The following is a 22,690-nucleotide window of genomic DNA, read 5'->3' as shown; positions in this document are numbered from 1 at the left end:
GGTGCGTGTTTTAGTGTCACCTGTGATATGTTCATGATTTAGTTCAGCGTCAGCACGGAGCGCAGGCACACATGTGGATGTCTCCGGGCTCATACCGTCTTCGTCAGCAATAGCGGGTTCTAGGGCCTCGTGCTGGTCGACGGTTGCGTCATCCTCGACTTGCAACGTCTCCTCTTGGCCGGAAGCCGTGCGACGCCTTCGCTTGCAACGTTTCGGAGAACGTTGTTTCCTTGTGCGACCCTGTGTATCCGACAACGGAAGGGAGTCACGTCGCTTTGACAGGAAGGCCGCTGTAGTAACGATGAGCGAGTCTATGTCCATCGTGTTGCCGAGGTCAGGGTCAGCGTCCGGTTGAGTCGGCATCGTCGGAGCGGCGTCGATGGCCGGCCGAGGCTGCGGGCCGTCTGAAGCGCTCTCCATCGGTGTCTGGTGGGGCTCGTTGCTGGCGTCGTTGGTGGCGCCCGGGTGACATTGCAAAGCGGTAAGGAGAAGCGACGTGTGTGCTTCTTCGGCAGCTGGAAGTTGCGTAATACGCCGTTGTAGGCATTCGGATCTAAGGTGTCCTTCTTTGCCGCACCCGGAACAGGTCCAAGGCTGGCCGTCGTGTATAATTATTGCACGGCATCCGCCGATCTGTAAGTAGGACGGGACATGGCTTCGGAGATCAATGGTGACCTGTCGGACCACGTTTAGGACAGGATACGTCCGAAAGTGTGTCCACTTCTCCGCAGTGTGGCCATGGACTGTGCCGTATGTGCGGAGTGCCGTGACGACTTCAAAAAACGGTTCAAATGGCTCTGAGCACTATTGGACTTAACATCTATGGTCATCAGTCCCCTAGAACTTAGAACTAATTAAACCTAACTAACCTAAGGACATCAAACAACACCCAGTCATCACGAGGCAGAGAAAATCTCTGACCCCGCCGGGAATCGAACCCGGGAACACGGGCGCGGGAAGCGAGAACGCTACCACACGACCACAAGCTGCGGACGTGACGACTTCCTCAGCAGGAAGTTCGAATGGCAATTCGAAAATACGTATCGTTTGCATACCTAAGCCTGCGTGGTCGACAGTTACCTCCCCCACATTGCCAACAGCATGACAGAAGCGGAGCCCCTGTTTGGTCTCACGTAGGATGCGTTCGCAAACCGCGTCGTTAATGATTTTAACATAGACCGTGCTGCTCACGATTGACAAATGTTTTTTGATAATATCGGTCGCCGGGATCTTCACTTCCTCTCGCAGAAAACACTCCACCTCGAGTGCTTTGGGTCGGGAAAAATCGTTGCAGAATGAAAATCGGAATGTAAATTTACGGTAACGGTTCGCCATGGATCGTACACATTAAGGCGGCACTTAACCAACGGCCGTCAAAATGTAAACAAGGTGAGCTTGCGCACCGCACGCGGTGAACACGGACGCGTCCGCTCCGTTGCCCTGCCGAAGGCAGACTGACCACTCAGCTACCGGGAGCGGACCGCCAGCTAGTGCGGGCCTCCGACTGTTGAAAGGGGCAACTCTGTGGCCGTCCGATCGTTGGTTAGTGACACCGCAATTCATCGGATTGTATGGAATGCCGCTTCACGTTGCTCGCAGCCTGATTTGCCTGCTTCATCCTGGACCGATCTGCAGGATACTCCAACCGACCGTCTGTTTAAAACTTACCATCTCAAGGCACCTCTTTCATCCATGCAGCGCGAACACATTACACAACATGATTAATAAGTGTGGTTTTGTTTGACTACAGTAGTCTCAAAAGGGCAATCTTGCAATCATATTTCTCTAAACTGTGGCCTTAACATTTACTTTGCAAATTCCACCTGAACTTTTACATAGTTGGCCCTTTTCTTCTTATTCTTCTTCTTGTTCTTCTTCTTCTTTTTATTATTATTATTATCATTATTGTTATTATTAAAAGCATATTATATTGTTCTAAGATGTGACATTAAGATTTACATTGCAAATTTGACCTGTACTTTTGCGTAGCTGGCTCTATTATTATTATTATTATTATTATTAAAAGCGTGTTACATTTATTTTAAAATGTATCCGTAAGATTTAAATTGCAGTATATAATTCTTTGAATTTAAGTTAAATTTTAACTAATAAATAAATTGTTATTTGCTTGCATTTAAACTGCAAATTAAACCTGAACTTTTACGTAGCTGGCCCCTTTCTTCTTCTTCTTCGCCGGCCGGAGTGGCCGTGCGATTCTAGGCGCTACATTCTGGAGCCGAGCGACCGCTACGGTCGCAGGTTCGAATCCTGCCTCGGGCATGGATGTGTGTGATGTCCTTAAGTTAGTTAGGTTTAATTAGTTCTAAGTTCTAGGCGACTGATGACCTCAGAAGTTAAGTCGCATAGTGCTCAGAACCATTTGAACCATCTTCTTCTTCTTCTTCTTATTATTATTACTAAAAGCATGTTATATGTTGTGTTGGCAGAAGAGACAACACCGTGTTACTAGTGGAGGCCGAAATGCACGCGTTTTAGCTCACACAGGCTAGCGTGAGGAGGGAAGAACTATACTGACGTGAGGTCTGGAACATGACAAGGAATGAGAATTCAGAAAGCGGACGTAATTAGTTTGTTACTTAACTTTAATCCATTAATGATGAACGTCGCTGTTGACGGTACATGAGTCACAATATTATCTGTTGAGATGACATAGTAACTGAGTATGGCGCCTTGCTAGGTCGCAGCAAATGACGTAGCTGAAGGCTATGCTAAACTGTCGCTTCTGCAAATGAGAGCGTATGTAGTCAGTGAACCATCGCTAGCAAAGTCGGCTGTACAACTGGGGCGAGTGTTAGTGAGTCTCTAGACTAGACCAGCCGTGTGGCGGCGCTCGGTCTGCAATCACTGATTGTGGCGACACGCGGGTCCGACGTATACTAACGAACCACGGCCGATTTAAAGACTACTACCTAGCAAGTGTGGTGTCTGGCGGTGACACCACTTTATATTGCTCTAAACTGTGGCATTAAGATTTGCATTGCAAATTTGACCTGTACTTTTGTGTAACTGGCTCTATTATTATTATTATTATTATTATTAAAAGCGTGTTATATTTCTTTTAAAATGTAGCCGTAAGATTTAAATTGCAGTATTTATTTCTTTGATTTTAAGTTAAATTTTAACTAATCAATAAATTGTTATTTGCATCAAATAATAACCAGCTGATATGTGGGCCCGGTCCTTCCCGTTTTCCTTAATTCCCGATTGTCCGATTTAATTTCAAACATAATAATTACTATTTTCTAAAATATAACGCGTACTTAAATTGGACTAGAATGTATTTTATAATTTTCCTGACTCCATACAGACACTGTGAAGATTTTTGATTGTGAATATTTGTTAACGATGACAATATTTGTAAGATTCGTAACGAAAAATTTGTGGCGCGTGCAATACACAATTCATTCATAAATATTTCGCCCCATAACTATTACCTACTGCATTTGCCCCTAGTTTTTCTTTATTAATCTTGGAAGTATTGCCATAAGTATTAAAAATTCACAAGAACAACGTTTCAGGACTATAAGTACGGAGTTAGGAACTGTACGTGGCTACGAGAAATTATTATATATTTCAAAACATGTTATACCTAAAATTTATGTCTATTTAAATAACTATTTTATGAAATTTCTCAGTGTATTGCCGATTAATTACATATATTAGGTTTCCTTCCATTCAGAAGGCTGTTGCACGCAGCGGCGGTTACATTGACTTGTAAATAATAGATTTAAGCTATCAGCCGTCCCTTTGACATTTTATTGGCAGATCTAGATTTCAGCTAGAAACTACCCATTCTCAATGCACTATCATTTCAGCTAGAAACTAGCCATTCTCTATGCACTATAATTTTTGATCAATGCATGTAATGCCTGTTTGTCGGGCCTCATCCACAGTTCATTGAGTATTCAATGAACTGTGGATGAAGCCCGACCAACAGGCATTACATGCGTTGATCAAAAAATGTAGTGCATTGAGAATGGCTAGTTTCTAGCTGAAATCTAGATCTGGCAATAAAATTCCAAAAGGACGACTAACATCTAAAATCTATTAGTTACAAGTCAATTACATATATACTAGTGCATGGGGGCTTAATTATTTATAATGAAAATACTTTTTTTTATTTTTCGTAGCTGTGTGTCCGATTACGCTGTGTCTCGTAAACGGTTGGCCCTGACTAGTTTTCGTCCGCAATCTGACTGCATGGAACAACAACAAAGAATGAAATGAAAATTTTCGTTAATACAATTAATTAATTAATTAATAAACCTACGAAGCCAACAAAGCACAAGTGTAGCTGTTCTGTGTGTGGAAGTGTGATTCAACGTACACATCTGGCACGGTTCTTCTTCACTAAGACAAGATATTTTAAATATCATTTATACTGATGTAATTAAGAGAAATAGAAATCCTATAATTGCGCAAGAAAACCAGAATTACACTCTAATACAAGAACACAAGCCAGATGCTTTGTTGACTGAACCTGTAATGACGCATTATTCAGGACATTGAAATAATGAGAAAAAAAAGAAAAGTAGTTTGTTACCTTAATTTATATTGATGAAAAGCGCTTTAATCATTACAATCTCTCCACACCGACTCGCTACTGCCACATCTCAACCAGAACTCTCCAATATCACATCTCAGCAAGCACTTTTCACTAGCACATCTCAACAAGCACTCTCTGCTACGAGTTCTTAACAAGCACTGACTGCTACGAGTTCTGCCCACGCACTGACTGCTACGAGCTCTCCCCAAGCACTGTGGAGGCGGCTGAATAATACTCTTTGGCGCAATCTCTGGCGCAGTGGCTCAGTGTAGCCACCTTTCATATGCCCCTCCTCCACAGGCCAGAATTTGATGGTATTTTTGCCAGCATTGGTGGTGAAAATACCACCAAATTCGTCCACAAAAATACAGACAACAATAAAAGATAATATTAATACATAAATATCACATAATTAGATAAAATTTTTGGCTTTGCACTGACCTTTCAATAACCTACTATTTAAAATACAGTAAGCAATACAAATTCTTTCATACATGTGACTTTACATAATAGTTTACACAATACACAAAAAATCAGTTTATACAAATGTTCACATAAAATGCTTTCAATGATTAGTTCCAGTAGTAGCACCCAGCGATGGTCAACAGGTGCAAATACCAACAAGTGACATCATTTTATTAGAAGCAGTTCCATTAGTGTCACCCAGCAATGTTGAACAGGTACACACAGCAACAAGTGACATCAGTTCAGTAGAAGCAATCCATTAGTGGCACCCAGCAATGTTGAACAGGTACACACAGCAACAAGTGACATTAGTTCAGTAGAAGCAATTCATCAGTGGCACCCAGCAATGTTGAACAGGTGCAGACAGCAACAAGTGACATCATCTCAGTAGAAGCAGTCCATCAGTGGCACCCAGTAAAGCAGGTGCAGACACCAACAAGTGACATTATGTCAGTAGAAGCAGTCCATCAGTGGCACCCAGCAATGTTGAGCAGGTGCAGACAGCAACAAGTCACATTATGTCAGTAGAAGCAGTTCATTGGTGGCACCCAGCAATGTTGAACAGGTGCACACAGCAACAAGTGACATTAGTTCAGTAGAAGCAATCCATCAGTGGCACCCAGCAATGTTGAGTAGGTGCAGACAGCAAGAAGTAACATCATTTCAGTAGAAACAGTTCTAACAGCGGCACCCAGTAGTGTTGAACAAGTGCAGACACCAACAAGTGACATTAGTTCAGTAGAAGCAGTCCATCAGTGGCACCCAGCAAAGTTGAGTAGGTCCAGAGAGCAGTCCATAATATTCACTATCACTGATCACACTGTTCATCAGAGTTTATAAGCAGAAATTAAACATGTCCTAGTGGCACCAATCGTGTAGAAATGTACAAGTAACAGTCCATAATATTCACTATCCTAATCACACAGTTCATCAGCAGAAATTAATCATTTCTAAGTGGCACCCATCAATGTTGAACAAGTGCAGGTAACCATAATATTCACCATCACTAATCACACAGTTCATCAGCAGACATTAAACATTTCTAAGTGGCACCCATCAATGTTGAACAAGTGCAGGTAACAGTTCATAATATTCACCATCACTAATCACACAGTTCAGGCATGAACAATAGTTTGAATGCACATACAAATGCTTTTACAATGCTCTTACACTAAACATACAAATTCTAATAAACACACAAATGATATCAGATAATTGTCATATTAACTATTACAAATACACAAATACCAGTAAATCTATAATATTTATGGGTGTCAGTGCAAGCCACTACAAACAAATAAAATAATATTTAGGAGAGAGGTGGGGAGGATTTGGAAAAGAAAACACACAAAACACACTCACTCATCTTTCATCCACATTAAGTACTACTGTGTAATTGAATAGTGTTAACTGTGTAAACGCAATTCTGTCAAAATTTGATGTTCATCATGTGTATCAAGTAGTAGTGGCTGCAATGTATAACAGTCAATAATAGTTAAGTCAATGTCATAGTCATCATGTCAAGACCAATGTTTGCCAAGCCAGATCAAAATGTACGGTTGCTGAACGACTGTCAGTGAGCCAAGATATGCAATTACTTCCTCTCTCCAAAAAAAAAAAAAAAAAAAAAAATGTACTGCTTATTGATTTAACAAGTGTGTGTAGACAATCTTCCTTCTACTTTAGTGTTCTAGTCTGCTATATTCATCCTCCTTGTTCCATACAGACCAAAAAAAAAAATATTCACCTCACTTACTTTACCTCTTATCCACGAAAACTCCAATAATCATCACATTATCTCAATGCTTCAATAATACCTCTTACGTCGATACATATAAATCTTATCATCAATATCATTTACCTTACCTCTTGTCCACAAAAACTCCAATAATCATCAACTTCACATAATCTCAATAATACCTCAATAGTACCTCTTCAATACGTCGATACATATAAACCTTATTACCAATATCATTTCACTTCCATAACAACTCTTTCCTCTAGTCAATCTCCTCGAACAAGTACAGATAAAATCCTAATGCAAACCTCATCATCCCATACATTCCGAAGACACATTGTCAACACACAACCTCTGTGTATTCCATCTGACCCAAATCTTCTACTCATTATGAATTATAAACAAAAGAAATGCATACATGACCTCTAACAGACTTAGTTCGAATAACTCTCAGTAATTAAGTACGATTACGGAGTGTGAATGATCATAATATTTCACAGTGTGTACACCACTTCAAGAATTATGGCAAACAGAAGCAAACATGTGGAGTATTTCTTGTGTCAAGTGTCACTTCCTATTTCAATTGCTCACGAAAAATGCAGTGTAATAACCGTCAATGGTCTAAACCTAGTTTTGGTATGTCATGTCGTTAGCTTCCTTCCTATTAGCATACATTTATACAGCTTTCATAAAACCTCCAGCTCATGTGATTTCTATGAAGTTTCTTGTACTAATGTCGTTCGTCGAATTATAGCAGTTCATTTTCTTATCTTAAAAATATGAGGCACTGAGCGTAAGCAAAACATGCAATAGCGAGTAAATATACCAGTAGAGAACAGAATGTCAACAAGTGGATGCAGCGCAATTCTTACAACGAGGCTCTGCCAAGCGAACAATCTATAATTAATACAATAATGTGACCTAAACTCTATGTTCACACACAGTATATCAGCATTTCTATATACCAAATTAAAGAGTAGTTATGACAACAAGACAGAAATGTGTAAATATGCAATCCATACGCATAGCAGCAAACATATATCTTACGTAATAAACAGGTCATTAGCATCATATCAGCATAAGCAAATAAATGTTCATATGTCATCTTAATAAGTAAACATAAAGGCGCAAGCAGATAAATCACAAAGTATAACTTATATACCTAACCACATCAGCACAATTAATCAGGTGACAATTATAATTTAAATAAATAAGCACAGCAGGCACACAATAAAAAATTGTGACATCAGTGAAAAAGCAGTGTAGCCAAGCGATGCATAATATATACAAATAACAACCCTGTTCATTAATAATCATTGTCAAAATCAGTTAACGTACGCAAGCACGTCGCGTCTCAAGTAATTTCATAGAATATAAAATTTAGCACAAAGTATGAATGACGTAATCGCGAGCAGCAAATTACGTCTAAAGTACGTACCTAAGTGGAAATATGTTACCTGAAAAATGAACTCAATTAATAGTTACCTTTTTTAGTTTATTAGTTTCTTCTTCGAAATTACATTCTTTCTGAAATTTTCTCGATAGCAAGTCGTCTTAACGTCGGACACGCACAGAATTTACCTGAAGTTCTTAAATATTTTATTCAACCGTATCCTGAAAAATACTGAATGTTAATAACAGAATTCATCAAGTCATTATAGCTTTATACTGAATTTAGTCGGAGAAATTAGACTGTGTATTTGTTTACGGCTGTCAGTGCATTCGCACAGAGCGCTCGATCAGCTGTAGGCGCGTGACGTAGGAAGCAATTGTTTGCGGTCAACGACTGCCTTGTGCGGCGCGCAGACTTGACTGTTGCTTTGAGTATATGCCGCCGCCAAAACACAGCGCGGTATCCTTGAACTCTCCGCATGTTTACATGTAGCTGTTAGTTTCACACAAGTATGTCATTCTACAAAAAATTTTCAAAAGTATATCATTCCACAAAAATTTTGGAAACTACGAACCACACGTTTTGTGGTAGGAACAGCATAGTTACGAATGGCGTCTAATTTCTTTGGATCAGGAAGAATGCCTTCTGTAAAAATAATGTGACCGAGAAATTTCACCTGAGAACGACCAAATTCAGATTTTTCCAAGTTCTCTGTAATGCCCACTCTTGCAAAGATACGTAATAATGAATCCAAAATTTTGTTGTGCTTACTCCAAGAACGTTTAGCAATAAGAATGTCGTCAACATATGAAGTAATATTGTCACGAAGATAAACAGGTAAAATTTCATTTAAGCTACGAAAGAATGCTGCTGAAGGTACAATAAGTCCAAATGGTAATTTACGAAATCACTTTTAGGTACAATTAATCATATCAGGTTATTGTTTATCTACTGTCTAGATAGATTGATAGTCGAAGAGTTGTTTTGACAGATGTAAAGAATAGTAAAAGAGTAGGCAGCGGTACAGAAAACTAAAAGAGAAATAGCACCACTACAGCTCGGGGCCCTAAGCTCGCTACGGCACATATTCACTTAGAGTAGTGAATCCTCTGAGGACTTTAATAGCTGCACATAATTTCTAGTTTGTGACTTAGTGGCCAATTTGGTGGAAGTGCGTACGTAAACTGATCTAACCATGCACATGGATGTATGTCATTCTTAGAATTGCGGAAGATCTTAAATTTCCGAACAGTTAAGAAGTGTTTATAGTCAAAGTTTTCGCCTCGTGGTGACAAAGACCTACCGCGTCTGTCCCAGTCACAATGACGATTATTGTCAAATTCACGCGCCTGGCGCTCTCTTTTTGCATCCCGTACATGAAACAAATTACTTTCTTCAAACCCCTCTGCTAACTGTGATTCAATATTTCTTTTGCCGTCTTTTCCTACGATTTCGCCTTCAATTTGTTTGACTTGCTTTTTTAATGCCTCAAATTCCCTTTTTACGCGTTCATTAAATTTTCCCTGATTTTCAACATGCTTATTTATGTTCTGGTACTCTTCAGTTTCCGCAAATGGTAATGGTACTGTTTCATCTGAATCTCTGTCCCCACTTAAACTAAGACTTGTCAGTTTATCTGAAATCTCCTCAACTCTTTCCGATAAATCACCTATTTGTTCTTTCTGTTTATTTACGTCTTCCGTAAGTGTCGCGACTCGCGTTTTAGTATTAGCACATTTAGTAGTTAACTGTTCATACTGTTGTGTTAGGTTATTTAATCTGTCATTTTGTACGGATTCCTCGATTCTCTCAAATATTACTTCCTTATCTTTTGCACGTTGTAAATTTAACTCTGAAAATTTCTGTACTATCACGCGATCTCTTTCTTCCTGTTCTCTATCCTGTTCCCTTTGTCTAATCTCTACTGCAATTAATCTATTATTGTGAGAATTCAAAATCGGTTGTACTTCTTCTCTGATTTCTTTCTTTAATTCATCTTTCATATTTTTGAAACATGTCCGTATTCGTGAATCTAACCGTGTTTCCAAAGTTCCCGTTTGTGATCCCAGTGAGTCTAACCGTTTTTCCATTGTTCCCATTTGTGATCCCAGTGAGTCTAACCGTGTTTCCATTGTTCCCATCTGTGTTTTTAATTCAGATCTAAACCGTGTTTCCATTGTTCCCATATTTAATATAGCACTCATCAACTGCTCCATAGTAACTGTTTCAAAATTCTTTTCACCCCTAACATTTCCCACAAAACCAGCTTCCTTCGTCATAGCTGTAAGGCTATCTGTGTTCGATACTATTTCAGAATCTTCTATCGTTAATCTCGTATTCTGTGAATTTTCTGATTGAGAAAAATTTTGAAATGGTTCCGGACTATTTTCCCGACTTATTACATTGTTCTCCACTTCATTATCCATCATACTGTTTTCCTCTGTTGGCGAGTTCGCCATGTTAACAATTTCGTCATTCTCACTATTCATCATTTTTGCCCTTTTCATCGATCGCGTAATCATTTACAAAACATACAAAACTCGTCACTGTACGAAAATTACACACAATGACTCTTTATCTCCAACAATACCATTCACACGAAATGTTTCCTTCAAACACGATTAACGAACAATTGAAATAATTGCACTAAATTGTCAAACGCGTATACAAGACAACAAATCAAATTCTGAGAAAAATACCATTATAAGAATGACAATTACCAAATCTACACATGCAATATAAACTACAAATTACTACAACAATACTACCGTCTACTATTTTTACAATCAGAAGAATTCCAAGGGACGATCCGAAGCAGCGGTCGCCACGTGCATGGGGGCTTAATTATTTATAATGAAAATACTTTTTTTTATTTTTCGTAGCTGTATGTCCGATTACGCTGTGTCTCGTAAACGGTTGGCCCTGACTAGTTTTTGTCCGCAATCTGACTGCATGGAACAACAACAAAGAATGAAATGAAAATTTTCGTTAATACAATTAATTAATTAAGTCCCCAGCAACTATTAAACCTACGAAGCCAACAAAGCACAAGTGTAGCTGTTCTGTGTGTGGAAGTGTGATTCAACGTACACATCTGGCACGGTTCTTCTTCACTAAGACAAGATATTTTAAATATCATTTATACTGATGTAATTAAGAGAAATAGAAATCCTATAATTGCGCAAGAAAACCAGAATTACACTCTAATACAAGAACACAAGCCAGATGCTTTGTTGACTGAACCTGTAATGACGCATTATTCAGGACATTGAAATAATGAGAAAAAAAAGAAAAGTAGTTTGTTACCTTAATTTATATTGATGAAAAGCGCTTTAATCATTACAATCTCTCCACACCGACTCGCTACTGCCACATCTCAACCAGAACTCTCCAATATCACATCTCAGCAAGCACTTTTCACTAGCACATCTCAACAAGCACTCTCTGCTACGAGTTCTTAACAAGCACTGACTGCTACGAGTTCTGCCCACGCACTGACTGCTACGAGCTCTCCCCAAGCACTGTGGAGGCGGCTGAATAATACTCTTTGGCGCAATCTCTGGCGCAGTGGCTCAGTGTAGCCACCTTTCACTAGCTTTATTCCCGTTGCTTCGTTCGTGTACGGGTGTGTCATGTCTAATGCACACATCTCCTCTTCTCCCCCCTCTCACTGCTCAGCCGTACACAGCCACTCGCGTACTGCCTAGAATTCGGCGCACTTCATCTAAGTCAACATCCTACTGTTCAAGCCACCCACTGGTGTGTGGCGGAGGTTACTTCTAGTACCACAAACTGATCGCCTGTTCCTCATGTATGGGGCGGGGAAAGAATGTCGGTAAGTCCCTGCATTAGCTCTAATTTCTCGAGTTTTGTCGTCATGGGCATTTCGTGAGATGATTTGGGATGAACTAATACCTTGTCCGAAGATTCGCAGAAAGTGACGCGTCGAAATGTCAATAGCAAATCTGACCTTGATGCACAAAGCCTCTAGTAATATGAAGTTGTTGGGCATATCTGTTACGCTCTCTCGCTGATTAAACGACCGCTCTATTTCTCCTATCACTCATACCTGGTAAGGATATTAGACTGACGAAATATACTCAAGAATCGGTTGAACAAGCGAATTGTAAGCCACTTCCTCGGTGGATCAGTCAGATTTCCTTAAGATTCTTCCTGTGAATCTGTCTGGCATCTGCTGTCCCTACTATTTGTATTGTGTCGGCATTCCACCTGTGGTCGCTTTGAATAGTTACACCAAAATATTTTATGGTGGATCCTGTTCCCAGAAACTTGTCGTCAACAGTGTAGTTTTGAAGTACTGCATTTCTTTTCCCATGTACGAGCAGTATGTTACATTAATAGATGTTCAGGGTCAACTGTCAGAGCATGCACCATTCATTAATCCTCTGCAGGTGATTCTGTACTTCGATGTTGTCTTCTGGCATTGTAACTTTCCTACAGAGAACCGCATCATATACGAACAGTCCTAGAGAGCTTTCGACCTTATAAACATAGCAAACAGATGCTCTTAAAAATTTCCACAACGAAACTGTCTCGAAATTTGTGCAGGAAATCCAAAGGGATTCTGGGCGTATGTAAAGTACACCAGCAACAAGAAAATAAATATCTTCAAGGAGCAATAGAAAGAGTATTGCTACCAATGCCGCTAAAGAAGGGTTGCTAAACACAGTTGACCGAAATTCGTTCAGCAAAGAAGACGAATAAAATATTCCAAATTCGAATAATGAACAGCTGCCAACATTAGTAACTTTTAAGTATATATCCTATATGTAGAGAAGCACATTAAATCAATAAAAGTCAAGTCTTCCTATCCAGATTGTGTACCAATTCTGTTCCTTTCAGAGTATGTCTATGTAATGTCTCTTAACATAGTAACTTCACACCTAAAGACACGTAAGTTGCGCAGGTCACACCAACAATCAAGAAAGAAAATACGAGGAATCCACTGAATTACATACCCACATAGCTGAAATCACTTTGAGATAGGACTTTTGAAAACACACTGTGTTGAACATTGAAGAAAACGATCTACTGAAACACAGTCAGCGCGGATTCATTGAATATCGTTCTCCGAAACGCGGCTACCTGTTTATCCAAACAAATTAAAGAGTGCTGTCGACAGAAGATCTCAGATTGATTCTGTATTTCTAGATTTCCAGAAGGTTCTTGACACTGTTCCGCACAATCGGCATCTCATCAAATTGCGTACCTATGGACTGTCGTCTCAGTTCTGCGGCAGGATTCGTAATCTCACTTTTCATGGTAACTGGGCCTCAGCAGTTCCTAATCTACATAAAAGTATTAGCGGACAATCTATGCAGTTAGACTGTTGGCACATGATGCCGTAATTTACGGCCCAATAAAACCATCAGAAGACCTAAAGTAATTGTAAAAGTATTCAGGAAAAGTATACAAGATACCTGTATCTTGCGGAAACTGGCAGTTGGCTAAAATGGTGAGAAGTGTGAATTCGTCCACAAAAGAACTAAAAGGAATCCGTTAAATTTCGGTTGCACGACAAATCACATAAATCAAAGGCTGTCAACAAACAAATTACACTGGATCCATCTCACAGATAATGCTGTGGGGAAGAGATACAAGACCAGCAGTATATTTGACAGATTTATCAGGTCTACACTACGCTTGTCAGTCCGCTTCTGGAGTATTGTAGCGCGGTGTGGAATCCTTACCAGATGGGATTGTCAGAGGACATCGGAAATGTACAGAGAATAGCAAGTCGTTTAATGCTGTCGCTAAATGGTGGAGAGAATGTCACTGATATGAAACGCGAGTTGCTGTAGCAATAAGTAAAACAATGGCTTTTTTCGTTATGGCGAGATATTTTCGAGAAATTTCAATTACCCACTATCTCCTCCGAATTGGAAATTTTTTAATTGACGCCCAGTTACACACGGAAAACCGGTCATCGTAATAAAAGAAGGGAAATCAGAATTCAAACCGAAAGATTTATGTGTTCGTTTTTTCTGCACGCTATCTAACAAAGGAACGATAGAAAAACGAGGGGGAAAGTGGGTGAATGAACCTTCTGCCAGGCATTTAGGTGTGGATTGCGAAACAGGCATGCAGATGTAGATATAGATACACAACACGAAGGTCCTGTAGGGCAGCTGAGATGTCAGGAGTTAGCAAAGTTTTGATAATCTCACTCCCATCCGTAACGGCCAGACCGAAAAGAAATCGAGATAACGTCATTTTCAGCCAGTTATAAGATGTTGAAACTGTTTTGGGGCAAATTTCGTTTTTTATAGAAGATATATGGAAATTTTTAACAGTAATGGAATTCTATTTAGAATTATAAGGAAATCAATTCTCAATCATCGGACTGGGAGTTTAGAAATATCCTCTAACGTCTCCTAAAAACTGCTTTGCTATGACAACTCGTACCTCGTCTTGCTGCTTTAGCTGCGTGATCAGAAACTTACTAGAAAATTTCAAAAAGCAATGCTGCGATCCACGCCGAGTACTAAAGCTAAATCACAGTAAGACTCAGTTTTTACAGTTTCTAACACACAATTCAACAAAACCTGACGTTTTAATTTCACAGAACGGGCTTATGATTAGTGAAACAGAACAGCTCAATTTTCTAGGTGCTCAGATAGATAGTAGGCTGTCGTGGAAAGTCCACGTTCAGGATCTTGTTCCAAGACTTAATACTGCCATTTTGACTATTCGAACGGAATCAGAAGTGAGTGATCGTTCGACACGAAAATCGGTCTACTTTGCTTATTTTCATTCGCGTTGGTCGTATGGTATTGTATTTTGGGGTAACTCTTCCCATTATAAAAGGTTATCTTTGGCTCAGAAAGGGGCGGTTCGCGCAATAAGTGGTGTAAGTTCACGAACCTCTTGTCGACCCCTGCTCACGAGTCTGGGTGTTTTGACATTTGGCTCTCAATACTGTCTACTGTCATTTCTTGTTACCAATATTGGCTTATTCTCAAGACTAAGCAGCTTTCACTCAGTTAATACTCGGCAGCATTCGAACCTGCATATGGACCGGACTTCCTTAACTCTTGTCCAAAATGGTGTGCAGTATATTGCTGCATCCATTTTCAATAAGCTGTCACTCAAATTCAAAAACCCTGGCAGCAATCCACGCGGGTTCAAATCGAAACTGAAGAGTTTCCTCATGTGTCACTCGTATTCTGTCGAGGAATTCCTTGAAACATTAATCTGAGTCTTATCGTATTGTTGACTGCGTTTACTTGAACTTATGGACTGACTTTTTTCAGGTTCATAAACATTTATTTTTATCTGTTATTACTTTTATGTTGTAATTTCATGTACTGATATGTTCCATGACCTTGGAGATTTCCTCCTCAATTTGGTAATACGGAACTTGACGTGTAAATATATAAATACTACAATGTATGGACTAATTGCAACAATTACTACCATACTTTTATAAATAGATATTGAATGCTCAGGAGGGGTCTGGTCAACTAACCTCAAACGATGTAAAGAAAAATGATAAAAAACAATAACAACTTTTAATATACTGTATACAAAAAATTGATTACTTTAATGCTGACAAACTTTACACAGACTTTTAATTATTCCACAATGCCTATGCTCAGTGAACACATTTTTGGCCGCAACGAAGATACGAATACTACGCTGAATGTATCCATTCACAAATCTGACAAAATCTCACCAGTGTGCAAGCAACCAACAACTACGTGCAGCGAAAACGCAAAGCAACAAAACATCCACAATTAATACAAAAGTCTCCTCCGGTGCTACTAGCACGATCACAGCAGGCTGCGACCTTTCATGCGTCCGACCACAGCAGAATCATAGACGTCCAACTTTCATAATCCCCACCCTCACTTTTAAGAGTTTTGTGTGGTGATTCTTGCCTAACATGTTGGCAAGGAGCAAACGCAAAATTCTTACAAAACAAAATTGAGAAGAATCAGATGTTTTACAAAAGTAGTAGAATACATGAACATAAGCATAAGATGACATAAGTTTTGTACATAATAGGAAACTGAAAAGCTGTACAATATTGTCAATAAAAATAATATACAAATATCAACTGGTTGCATGTAAGCGCTCATAACCACCTGAAATTGATAGCACTTCATATGACAAGATAACAAAACATTGTTTATAGTTCTCCAAGAGAGTAAAGAAAATGTCTTTTACTAGTGTAGATACAAATATTACATTGAATTGAAAATAGTGATAAGAGAGAGAAAATAGATATACAAGTATCGCTGTGCTGCTGAGCACTCAAATCTACCTGACGTTGGCGGTAGTTCATTTCAAAAGACAACAAAATGTTACATACAGTTCTTCAACAGAATGAAAATCATCTGACAACAGAAAACGAAGTAAAGAAACACGGATGCAGCAGACTCAGGAACGACACACGCTGTCCACGGACAACTACACCAAAATATTAATATTTTCATTTGATGACACACAAGTTTGAGGTGCAAGCAGTCTCAGGGACTCATACACACATTGTGTCCACTGACAACCACACCACAATGTTCATAAAGTCATTACATGACACACAAGTTTGATGTGTAAGCTGACTCAGGGACTCATTTCATTATGTCTAGTGACAACCACACCACAATATTTTAGCGTGTCACGCCTTTTCCTATTCGGATAAAGATGCAATAGAGAATCAGTAGTAATGGTATGAGGCACAAGTATACCTTGTTGAGTACCAAAGGATTAATGATGATTATAAAAGCATTGATGTCATATCTCTTTGAGAAAACTGGTTCTCATAACTGATATAGGAGATCAATAGTCTCATATATGACAGACTAACAGAAACAAATCATATTGAATAAATGAGTAATAAAAAGTTACATGCTCTTGAATATAAAGGTCAATATTACATGCATAACCACATATCCCAGTGCTCAGTAAATGACTCAAATTTGCATGACCACAGATAATTATGTATGTGAGGCAAGTTCCTTGAAGTACATAGTTGTAAATATGAATTTTAGGCCAATCACATGGTGGAAAACTAGTTCTATACCAGTTCCTTTTCTAATGGTATAGTAGACAGAGTACCACAAAGTACATGTCTTGATCCAGAACATACAAAATATGTGACTCATAACATCACTGAGTGACATACAGATGTGTCCAAAGAAATTAATAGTGAAATATCTAAAAATATTCCAGTTAATCATAGATCCCAGAATTGGTACATTCATGGTAGTTACATGTCATTTAAATTGTCATAGAATAGAAAATTAGCTACTCTCGAAGATACATGTACATGCACAGTGAAATTGTAGGTAAAACATCAAAATATGAAGTTCATATAATTCCATTTCAGTGGGAGATATTTAAGAAAAAATATATGTGAGTATACATGCAATTCCTTCTTATGAATATGAGTGACTTGAGTTTGAGTAAATGTAAATTAGAAAAGATTGTCATTTCTTATAACTGCATTTTCAGTCTAGTTCTCATAACTTATAACACATTCAGTCATTGAGTAATGGGCCTGTGATTATCTCAAGCAGTTTCTTATTGTTACAAAATAATTATTTGATTCCTCAAAAAGCACACCAACGTTTACATGATGATCATCGAACAGAAAAGAGCAGGTAGCAACACAAGGTCAGCGTCATCAGATATCAAATGTCAACTTGTCTGTGTGCAGAATCAGAATTGTGTGGCCATATGTAGTTAGTAACAACATCAAAATAAATATGATATTCAAAAGACGTATATTATAAAGCCACTAATAATGACCGAACTTACTCTAAGATGCAACACAAAAAAAAAAAATCCTCGAATTGTTCAGTAGTAGCTGAAAGAAATAGTTTTTTAACGTTAAATGAAGCACATAATTTCTCGTGAGGTTCAGCATTGCTTAATAAGATGAGAAGAAAGTCATCATCTTACAGTCATTAACTTCACGTGATAGAATCGGCAGTGCATCACTGCTGTAGCAGAACCATAAGAGAAAGTCTGAAAGAAAATTGTTTAAACAGGACACTAATGTATTGAAGTAACTTATTTTTTGCAATTACTTACAAAATGCATAAAAAATGTAGCTGATCCACTTAGATCAAGGCATAAAAATGCCACACACTGAAAAGTAAAGGTTGTCAAAATGCGTAACATATTTAAACTGAAGTCACGACTGGGTACTTCTGCAATATGTAGTTCTCCATAACACACCACTGCAGCATTCGTATTGTTAGAATGTAACTCGCTCTCTACGTACGTAATACTCCGATCTGGAAAACATTATTCAGTTCCTGCAAATGCATATAGTTCTGTGTTCTTTTTACTACTTTTGCAATAAAGAAAAATTCAGTTATGGTCAAGTCACATACAAAAAGAATGTACAATAAGTGTAAACAGTAATATGTAGAAAAACAATTTACTCTCAGTAAAAAAAAAAATGTTTTTCATTCCACAACTTAACAAAGCTAGAAAATTCATTTCGAGCATTCTTCACGTAGGAAAAAAGTCTTCGTAAGGCTATCCACGCTCATTACTCGACGGATACATCCATACATGCACTCTTATCTGCAACTAAATGGAAAGATAAGTGTCATATGCAAGCGCTGGTATTTTATACAGACAAAATTTTCGCATTTTCTATAGCAGGTATGATTGATATCTCAAACTGTAATTCGTTTTCTTTCCATAGTCGATAACTGTCATCGTCATAATACACCTCGTCAATAGCAACAAAACTTCAGTAGTACTGTTCTCTCCGGAATTATTTCAAGACAATATACATCTCTTATGAACATAAAACTGTGACGTTACCTTCGAATAAAGTGTGCACAAACAGAACCTCCTTGTATCTAATACAGCTGTGGGTTGCTTCGTTTAAAGAGTGTACTTTTGTTACCTTGGCTTGTTCCATAAATAGCTGCAAGAAATGCTTCCTCACTAAATCGTACATACTGCCTCGTCTCGTCTGTCTTCCTCAAAACAACATGTTTCATTAACCTTCAGCATAACATCCTACGATTCATAGTTCTCCTCAAATAACATACCTTAACTGCACCAAAAATATACAATAATTGCACCATAATAATCAATACTAACATGATAAGCCTCACACGGCAATCCTAAAGAAACGTTCCTCATCATATCCCATATCTATAGCGCACAGTATTCCCTAGATTCACCATGTGTATGCGCACAACTCTGAAATTAAGACTCTTCAAAAATAATTCATAAATAGGACAACAAGCTCGTCAGAAATATCCCTAGGTAAACTACTGCCCTTCAAAAATACCTTCCTCAATTCAGAACCACCAGTACCCAGTATCTCATTCAAAATAATGTCATCTGTTTTACCTCTACAGTTCATGACCTATCACACAAAATATGTACCTGCAGAAAATGTCGTCTCATGTACTTTTCTGAAAAATAACACAGCATTCTGTCCGGTAAAGGTAAAGCAAAACGTACATCAGAGGTTACTAAAACACAAAAAACTTCAAATGTGCAAACTATCTGCCTGAAGAAAAAGAATGAGTATATTAGAACCTCATGTTATATCCTAGCCAGTAATGCCACCCGAGCCCGCTGCCAAAAGGTTGGCAGCATCAAAGTCCGGACGCCGTCCGCATAAGCAGCGCCAGCGAGACAGGAAATCGCCGCAAGTCCGCGCGCGCCACCGCTGGCTTCTGGCTTCTTAAGCGCTGGAGTCGCGAGCGCTAGGACAGTTCTGTATTCGCCGCTCAGTTGTATACTCGCCACCGAATTGTGTACTTGCTAGTCAGTTGTGTGTTCATCGCAGCAGAGTTGTTGTTTGTCGTCAGCCGACGCTGACCTAGCCGCTCCGACTCGAACTAGACAGATTTCTGTACACACGGAGTTCACTACTGTGTTTCTGTATCTTCGTTAATAAAGATAAGTACCGACTTTTATTTAATCAGAGTGTTTGGGTTTTTATCTTTCTGTTCACTGTTCCAGCGGACCGGTCGGCCCGCTATTAAAAGTGTGGCGGTGACTTCGTAAGCCGTTTCTACAGCGAATTGTTTGTCGCTACGAACGCCGCCACAAAATCTCAGAACCCAGTCTACTCTGCTATACGAAGATCTCAAAAGGAAATTTCCAATCTCAAGAAATAATCTAACAGTGTGAGATTTCGATCACACACTTCACCAGTAAGCTCAAAATAATACCAGCTGAATTCAGATTGTTCACGGATGGCTTTCAACTCCATGTTTTCATGGTGTAAATATAGATGAAAAAAAAGCCTGATTCGACTGTCTTATCAGCTTGTCAGACTACGCTTACCAAACTCAAATCACTTTTCTTCACACATCACAAATCATAGAACATCTCTATCTTGTTCGCGGCTCCTGGTCTTGCGGCAGCGTTCTCTCTTCCGCGAAGGGGGTCGCGGGTTCGATTCCAGGCGGGGTCAGGGTGTTGTGTGTCTTTCATCATTATTTCATCCTCATTCCCTCGCGAGTCGCCGTAGTGGCGTTAAAGAACTTGTGGAGCGGCGGCCGAACCGCCCCGTGAGGGGTCTCCCGGCCACCAATGCCATTCGCTCATTATTATCACTATCTTTTTAAAATTCCTTATGAAGTGCATTGACAGTAGGAGGTACATTAATAAGTACACGGATTAGGTGAAGAATATGAAACAGTGCTGAAAGCTAAAGTAAGAAAATGGACTGTAACAGCAGGGGCACCTATGCCCAACACTGCAAATGTTTACCAAAGTACAGTAAACCTCCTGGGGTACTATTTCTTGCACAGTATGGTGTTCGATACATGATGCAGACCTCTTAATTTATGTGTTCTTATGGGTTCAAGTTCCACAGTATTTGCATGTGCGATTCGGCGTACGTGAAAAGAACATTCATACACCAAGAAAAACTTGCTACTTAAATATTTTTCTTTACTAAATAAACCATGCGATTTGAGCAACACTTTCTCACCTACCTTAAAACTCTTGACGTTCGCTCGTGAATTCCATAGCTTCTTCTTGTTCTCTGCGACTTTCTTGATGTTTTCCAATACTAAATTATTTCATTGTATCTTAAACGTCGTTGTGTCGGGAAGGCTACTAGCTATTTTATGCGATCTGGTGGTGGTTTATTCTTAATTATGAGGTGCGGAGGTAAAGTTGAAGAGTCATTCGGTAGTTTGTTAATGATATTTTGAAAATAAGATAGATGTGAATCGCAGTTTCTGTGTTGACAATAGCGGTACAATCTGCAAAGTTTAACTAATTCTTGCATAATACGTTCTAAAGGGTTACAGGATGGCATAAAGCGTGATATAAGTATTGATCTAATTCTTCTACGTTTCTTAAGTTCTACACCATACGTTGGAGCGCAACTGTAGACGATCCACAGAAAATTTTGTGTAAACATACCCTAATTACTTCGACAGCACCAAACATTAATCTATAAGCGTGTACATGGACCACAATAATTACAAAACTATCAAAACAACCTTTGGTCAGTTATAATCATGTTGCTAATTACTTCGACAGTACCAAACATTAATCTATAAGCATGAACATGTACCACAACAATTACAAAAATTACAAAACATTTGGTCAGATACAAACAAATTGCTTGACAATGCATAAATCGTGTTTTGCCATAGTGTTAAAGTAACATGTGTCGCGGAATTTAACTGCGAGAAAATGTTTGTGATCAAAATCAACATTTTTCTGAACGAATGAGTTTTCTCTCATATTGTATGTATCTCGCTTTCCAGTCCTCGTGTCCCGCAAACATATCACATTCATGAGAGAAGTGATCAGCATTTCCAAAATTAGTGCGTTCATTGTGATTTCCATCCTGAGAATGATTTAACCTACTGGTATCGTTATCGCAATCGATCTTTCGTTCGATACGTCAAGCTGTTCCTGTATCTTTCTTACGTAACGTTTGTTTTTCTGATTAATCGTCATCTACTGTTCTTTAATACGTTGCAGAGACTGAAATTCTCCGGTATCAGTGAACAGAACCGGGTGCGTACCGTCTGACCTTTTACTTGAATCACTGTTCATTTGCGTCACTCTTTCTGACCACTCTTCGACTCGTTTTGCAATAGTCATCAACGATTTTGCGTCTTTGAAACTTCGGTGTTAGTCTGTAACTGTAAAGACTCCAACTTTTGTGCTCATTCCTCTATCCGCAATTCCTGTTGAGACATCTGTTGTCTCATATTAACAATATCAACAGATTGTACATGATCAAGTCCAGACTCAATATTATTAAAATCTGACTTCAGTTACTAATGTACCAGAATTTTCAACCGTTCAGGCATTTCCTCGAATTTACGATTTAAACTGTCATTAATCTCATCCTGAAACAATTTGAAATTCTCTTCCTGTAACTTCAAGGTTTGTTTCTGTTTGCTGCTAGATTCGTTGCTCTTGTCATTTATCTCATTAGATTTTTTAATCCCACTAAGTTGAGCTAATATTAATTGTATAACATTATTAATGGAAGAGGGGAAAACAAATTATTTTGCTCTGTAGAAGTAGAAGCAATACCTTAATC

The sequence above is a fragment of the Schistocerca americana genome, chromosome 4 (assembly GCF_021461395.2).
Source record: "Schistocerca americana isolate TAMUIC-IGC-003095 chromosome 4, iqSchAmer2.1, whole genome shotgun sequence".
Taxonomy (NCBI): domain Eukaryota; kingdom Metazoa; phylum Arthropoda; class Insecta; order Orthoptera; family Acrididae; genus Schistocerca; species Schistocerca americana.
This window is presented reverse-complemented; position numbering follows the sequence as displayed.